Genomic DNA, 7,869 nt, shown 5'->3' on the forward strand with positions numbered 1-7,869 from the left:
TGATACGGAACAGGTAACCGCGATGGCACGTGAGTAGAACGAGCGCACAGGAAGGAGAGCTCAGAGTTGGGGGAAGCGTCGGCCTGTATTGCGGCCAGTCATCGTGCACGAGTGCGGAGAACGTGCACGAGTACGGCCAGTGCACGAGTACGAGTACGGCCCGAGTACGAGTACGAGTGCACGAGTACGAGCGTGCACGAGTACGGCCAGTCAACGGGTCAAAATACGGAGAAACGAAAGCGAGGAATGAGACGCAAGCACGATGTGGCAGTAAAGCTGTCTTGAATAATCGCTAGGCTTTCGCCTTCGAAGCACCAGTCAGCTTTAAGTTCCCACTAGAATTTTGTTCTCAGTTGTCGAGGAGCCGCTTTGCGTTCGCACTCCCCGTGGGCTGAACAGTTTCTCGGAGGTCTTTTTCCCTTGTGTTGCCATAGTGGCGAGATGGTGCGGTGTAGTTGACAATGACGTGTCAAGTGCCGCCAAGTGAGGTATACAATGAGCAACGTGACAGCAGTGGACATCGAAGGCCAGTGAACTAAATTTCGGTCTAACGGGCAGAAATTTGCCCGATTTGGTTACTATCTACTTATTCGTCCAACACCTATCCGAACTCGACACCAGCAAACACCGTTTTGGGAGGGGTCGAACCCACACGCGATCAAATTGTGACCGGATAGCACAGTGTCATAACCCGTTTCACATTAGCTCCCTCCATTCTGTAGTTATCCCAAAAGTGTGAGATTGCAGTTAATTGTATTCTTTGCTTAAATATTTTAGAAAGCTAGGTAATGCACGACAAATTTATGCCAATGATCGACATTACACACTGAACTGCTGTTTGCCTGGAGCTTTACGTAAACGCCTAAAAAAGGCTGCTTGACGTCAATGGAACCAAGTTAATGTTTGGTCGTCGGCAGTTGATCTTTCCACGAGAAATTGGTCAAGAGGTTGAATTGCGACAATGACCCTTCCGACCTAGCGAGATACACGAGTAAACCGACTGAGGCAAGAGGTTGCTGCAAACAAGCAAACTAGCCAGCGGACTAGTGGAGTCGGTTCACCGTTTGTTTGCGTGTCCGCTGTCCGTGTGTTTGTATATGGGTACGGCCTGGGCAGTTATCTCTTTTCTAAACGCGGAACCATTGGATGACTCGATAGGTTAAAAAAAACCCGGCGTCACTGGCATACAGACAGCACACAAAGTGGCTAACGGCGAAGAGACAGACATGTAAAAAAAATCGGGGACGTTTTGTACGGCTGGGAATCGAACTCAGAAAGAGACAGGAGACCAAAACATTTATTTAGAGCATTTATGCGTATGAGTGGCTTCTCAGTCCAGAAGTCCAAACGACGTCTTCGCTGGGAGGGGGTGGGGGTGTTGATTTGGAGTAAGCAAAGTGTAGATCATTGGTTTTTAATAATTGTGGGTGTGGCGGTGAATACATTCTTAGTTCTAGCCTGTAATGCTGGGTGGTGTCCCGGTAGGACAAAACAGGGTTAGGGTCCCGGTAGTACAAATCAGGGTTAGGGTCAGGCTTTCCTCCCATGGCCTGTTTTGCGAGTCCGCATGCCGTCGATCGTTGCTCGCGAGAGAAGAACGTGCCAGGGCCCAAACTATCGTGACGTGTCGGTGTGGGAGTCTTGTGCTGAGGGGCAGTATTCTCGCAATTGTCCGTTTTGAAAACGTTCGTTTTGCGTCCCTTTCATCGTGACGTACTTCCGGTTAAGCAGAGGACCTTTTATAATACTGTAGCTGTTTTTGCAAACGCATTTTAATGAACTGGAACCATGTAAAACTATCTTTTATGCGTTTATTTGAACGTTTTTTGAAAACCTCATCGCGGTAAGATTTTTCGGGGACGACGTTGAAAGTTTTAACCGCAAGGGGTCGAACGTCCAAAGATGGCAGCTGCAGCCAGCTGTTTCCTGTGACAGTAATGGGTCAACAATGCTGCGGCTACTCAGTTGTTTTTTTGCTGTTTTTTTTTTGCACGTGTTCTCCGTTTTGAAATCGGTGACAATGACCGTGCATCAAAATAAGGGTATGTTCAGACTACCGATGCAAAAGCCATATCGATATCTACGGACGTAAAAAACGGCGGGTCACTCAGTTCGGTTGGCTGAGACGTGAAATGACGTCATTCTTTAAAGTTATTACGACAGTTGCGGCAACAGTCTGAACCTGGCCTAACCCTCGCGTTACATATTTCGGCATCGACGCACTTTCGGCATGCTGACGCGATCTTTTCCAGGAACCTCGAGTGGTGCGTTACGCCGTTGGCGTTTTCGTTGTGCTCGACAAGTGAAAAAATGTGTAAGTGGTGAGGATTTTCGTTTCTTGACGACGTATACCTGTTGCGCGTGAAGCCTACGAACGTTAAGCTGGTATGTGTAATCGTCAAGTACCAATGAACAGTTAACAATTTCATGCCAAGTGCTCGTGTAATTGTGGTCGTCTGCTCGACAGCTATGGAGCTCGCAGACGATCGTTTATTTTACTGCGAAATAGCGATGGCGTGGATACACCGGCTCACGGAGGGAGCGGCGACAGCGATATCGTTTCCACACTATAGCGACCGCTGAATGAAAGCCACCGGTAGCGAAGAAACAAAGGGTGAATATCACTTGGTCCTCGACACTAATCCCACGCTGCAGACGGCCAAGTTCGTCCCAGAGCTCGAAGCAAAAACATCGCACAGTCCTCTTCAAGCGGCGGAAATGCTTCTGTTGTAGGCATTTCGAATGCGCCTACATTACTTCTCAACCGCCTGTTCCGCCGGCTAGCCAAGAACAAGGCGATAAGCGGACAATTCATGATTGACCTTTGTCTTTTTCAAATTCAAATCGTCTGCTCCGGGAAGCCGCGAACTAGCTCCGCCGCGCTTGCGCTACGTCACATCCGGTTGTTTGCTTTTACCCAATCAGGACTCGCCCAAAACAGACACTTTTGAAACGGAGATAAAACGGACAAAACACGAGAACACCGCCCCAGGAGGCGGTACGCTGCAATCGAACTCGGGGCCTCCGGAACGCGCGACGCCAACGCATCCCCAACTCACCATGGCTCCGTGGCTCTAGCTGACTAAAAGTTGGCCCGGTGAACGCGTTGTGGCCTTTGACTTGGAAGCGTGTGTTAGATACATGTACTAGAGACATGTAGAGGTGAGTACCACAGTGCGTTTCCGCTACATGTCATCTTTGTCTCTGGCGATGTGAACGAGGGTATGTGCCGGCCCGACGGTAGGCCTAACGTTATGCTCTGTGATCTAACGCCGTCGACTGGTAACCGCAGTGTTACGTATACTGTGAGTTCCACGTTACTTGGGACGTGTTTTTTTTTTAGCTCTAGGTTACGGCATCGTAACGTTAAGCCTCGATATAGGCCCAACATGGGCGACTGGTAAATGCTGTCAGTTGTAACAAGAGAAAGAAGGAAAGGACACGAAGCAAAAATGATGATTATGATTACGACGGCGACAAGGCACGTGGTTTCAGCCCGCGCCGCGCCGAGCTTTGTATTCACACCGATGTCTCACCCAGAGGCGCACCATTCACAAAGATATTCGGGTGCTCTGCGTGCGGCGCACCACCGCACCGTCACTGCTGCCGCTGCGGCCGCCTCTTTTTCTTCCGGCGCAGAGGAACAGGGCGGCGCCTGCAATACCTGCATGCAAGGTCCGTTCGGCAATTATACCGCAATGCTTTCGCATTCACTAGGTCGTAAGGAACGATTTTGGTGTTGGAAATATTTATTTCAGCGGTAGAGTTGAAGATAGCTGTATAGACTCTCGGCGCGGTCGCCCTCTGAGGGGAAAATCCTTTGCATCTGGCCTTCTCCGTCAACTACGCACAAGGCGACAAAAGCGCTCCTGTGCTTCCTAAAAACGATGCATTTGTACAGAATACTGTAGTACAAAAGACTACCCTCTATGAACTCGTGGAACTCTTCTGTCTATAGTGTCCTAAACACCTCTTTACGCTCTGCCCTAACATTTCCCCTTCTTTTTCTGTTTTCATCATTTTTTTCCCACTGCTCCTCTTTCCCTAATGTAGGGCAGCATACTAGGCCATAGCCTGGTTAACATTCCTCCCCTTCTTTTACTTTTTTTCTCCCTTCATTTATTTGAGCGGATGGATTAAATAAAACAAAAAAAGCCATGGTCTTTTAGTTCATTCTGACAGCTGTGTGTGAACGGTGCTATCGTCGTAATTCTTTTTTCCTTGCGCCAGGCGGCCTTTATTTATTTATTTATTTATTTATTTATTTATTTATTTATTTATTTACATACCCTCAGGGCCCAGGGGCATTACAGAGGGGAGTGGGGGATAACAAAATTGGAAGAATATACAGCAAGTAATAATATCATAACAACAGCTCTTTGCACAAACAATACAGACATTGCGATAGTTATATCAACAGCTCCTTACTTAAGGAAGCATGCTTCGCACAAGTTGGCGTAAACACTCATATAAGCCAGCTGTACTCCAACAGAGTCGACGCTGCACAAATTTGGCTGGCGACAATACAAATACAACGGACCTTCACCTGAGAAGGCTAAATGAACAAATAAACATTGCCCAAGTCAGGGAAAGAAAAAAACATATTTAGCAACTGCCTGTTTCTACCAGACGCAACAACTACAAACAATATTCGAAACAGTCATGAGTTACTCACCCGCCTCCTGGACTTCAAAGGCCTCATAAATCGTGTGCTTAAAACACAGTCTTACTTTCGCAACAGTCAGTAGTTGGTGCAGAGTAAAATGTGATTTCAATCGGAACCCCATTCGTAATACGTGTGCTATAAATTTTCATGCTCATTCTTTTCTCGTCTACACATAGGGGAGTTGGAGCTTACTGTGTAAAGCTGTAAACGTGCTTAGTAGTTGTCTGATGGGAGAAGGACATGATCTTCATTGTTAGTAAGGGTCGATTTATCAAGAAGTCAGGTGACTAGTACATTAGTGAAACGTCTATTGCAGTGTGAGAGATAGAGGTTGCCTTTTTTTGAAAGGGGATCAGAATTGACGTCATGTGCTGAGTACGGCTGGTCGTCGGTTAGAAATTTTAACCCGATTAATCGGCAGGCTTTAATCGTTTTATTGATCGATTAGTCGGTTGCATTGGTTCAATATGAAAAATGATTAAATATCATATTCTAAGTATACCAGTATAATCATAACAATATATGAGAAGGTGGAGGAGTAAACGTTATGTAGGCGAACGTTAGGTGCTAATGTCTGGGCACCGCCGCCCCCTCAAAAAAAATCACTATGGTCCTCGTCCTGTTCACAGACATTCCAGATGAGGTAAGCAAATCTTCATCATGATCCTGATGCGGGCGCAACGCTTATCACTTCATTCGTCATTCGCACCATTTCTAGAATCAGAATTGTCAGTCCTCGCCGCGATTGCAGGAAGCGCCGAATAATAGTGGTTTACTTACGCCAGAGTTAGTTTACACAACGGTAAAACGGTGTGGGTGGCTGCTAGGTTTATATTAACACGAAAGTGTTTTATTCCCGGATATGCGAATATTTTGCTGATGTCATATCCGCCACGGAAGTGGCGCCTGTACAACGAAGCAAGCGACCTGTAAAGGGTGCACCCTGCAGACAGGGACTTCTTGCGGGAAGCAACCTTAGTACTAAAGAGTACATAATACTTGGGGTTGTTCGTTGTGGGGTTTTAGATTTTAACACGAAAAGTGTTTTTGCCGCTATACCCCAAGATTTCACTGACGTCATATCCGTCACGGAAATGAAGCCTGTACACCTTTGCCGAAGCCACCCGCCAGAAGCACGTCGCTCGCCAAGCACACCCACAAGACAGCCTCCGACCCGCAAATCATGCTCATCTGCAGATTTCGCTGCACATTTCATTTTCGTGTTTTACCGATATGACAGAGGAATCAATCACAGGCTATTATCTTTTGGTTTTAATCGCTACCATCTCTGAGAATATTTGCATGGTTGTCTGTTGTGACGTGACGCGGGTTATTTGAACACGAATATGACTCTCGACACGCTTGCCCACAATTCCAACATGACAGTCTCGTTTCATTTTGCTCACACAATTTCAAACGGTTAAACAGTTCAAAAAATTAATCGCGTCTAAAGCGTTGATTGATCAATCGGAAGGTTAATCGATCAATTGCCCAAACCTAGTTCTGAGCCAAGCAGTTTTTTTTTCTTCAAAAATAAAGCTTAGCTGGAAGTGGCGTTTTCTTTGTCGTGCTTGTTTCTTCTTCATTCGTCCGTGTTTTTCGCGCCTTAAACTTTTTTCAATAATGTCGAATCAACTTGCCCGCATTAAACAGTGGCTATAGACAGTCGGAACTTCTTTTAACTGTGCCGCTCTCTATTTTGTGCGTTTGCTGCACACCCCGCACAAAAATTACTAATTAGTGGACTAGTGCAGCCTTTCAAATGGAAACACACGACTTTCGAGCATCTTTGATGCCGGGTTATCCTCCAGCGGGAAAAGAGGCAAAAACTGGGTGCCCCTTTCTTCAAGAGGCCCATCCTCTGCACGTACTACGTACCTCTTTATGTTAATCCTTTATGAGGTTATGATTATACGGAGCTCAGCACAGGTTCCAGTGCACTTGATTAGTTGCGGCATGGTTGCATCACTTTATCAATTAAAGCGAGTGAATGAACCACATACGAAAGCCATCTGTTGAGATATCGCGAAGGAAAATCGGAAAGGAAATCAATCCCCTGCTTTTCAGCACAGTCGCCAAATGGAACCAGCGACCCCCTACAACAAAAATTTAGCAGCCTTTGCCAGCATCGTTAATCGTGATGTTATACCACCCACCATATCGACAGTATAGTCCAACGCTAGCATGAAGCCAAACTCTGATCCTCACACTGCTAAATTTTGTGTTACAAATAAAAAAAGGCGGAAGCAAGAATGAGCGCTGACATTCACGACTTTATTTTCCACTTCTAATTAAATTACTTGAAGGACATTCACCCTTCTCTTGTTTTGAAAGTTTTCGCACATTTCACTAAATGCAAATACGCCTACATGGCTTCAACACTGCCATTCAACTTTGCCATTTTTGACTGGAATGAAATGGCTCCTTGTTATATATGTTGCTCGCTAATGAGGAAAATGCTATATAAGAAGTGTTGCATTGTAAACGTGGACAAGCTGCCGGACATTTATCGATGTATTCGGCGGTTTTCGTGTATTAACTGTTTTTGTTCCTTGGCCTCTTTTACCCGTTGTAAGCATGCAATATAGCTTACGCTGCTTCGTGAATTTCGCGAAATTTCGAGCCTTAAAAAGAGAAATTCCGCCGACTCCTGACGTGGTAGCTTGTGATAAGGCATGTTTGCCACAGGCGGTATCGATGCAATCGGCACATTCGCAGGTGCAGCCTGCAGCGTGCTGGACCATGTCGCCGGTGCTTCCATGTGCATTAGGGCGAGACGCGCACAATTTCTCGCTCCGTCAAATAAAGCAACCAACACTTTTCTCAGAACACGAATCGGCCTCGCAGAGACAATTAGAACTTTACGTGTGAGATCGTGTGGACTTTTAAGTCACCACGCAAAGCTTCGTGTTCACTTTTTCTTTTAATCTCTTCTTTTCCCCTCTTTCTTCTGCCCTACTTCTTTTATGGCCTTTCCTCCCTTCTCCCCATCCCCGCAGAGTAGCATGCAGGCGGGAACATGCCGGCAAACCTCTCTGCTTTCATCTAATAAAGAGCTCTCTCTCTCTTCTCGCTCCGTGACTCCAGTCATCGGCTTCAAAGAGCTTATGAATACCTAAAGATCACTAGTTGATAGGGCCAGGATCGATAAAGAGAAATCGGTATGAACCTGCTTGAACCTTCGAGGTAGTGACTTTCCAGAA

Source organism: Haemaphysalis longicornis, unplaced genomic scaffold (assembly GCF_048455015.1).
Source record: "Haemaphysalis longicornis isolate Haplotype H1 unplaced genomic scaffold, Haemaphysalis longicornis Haplotype H1 scaffold_303, whole genome shotgun sequence".
Taxonomy (NCBI): domain Eukaryota; kingdom Metazoa; phylum Arthropoda; class Arachnida; order Ixodida; family Ixodidae; genus Haemaphysalis; species Haemaphysalis longicornis.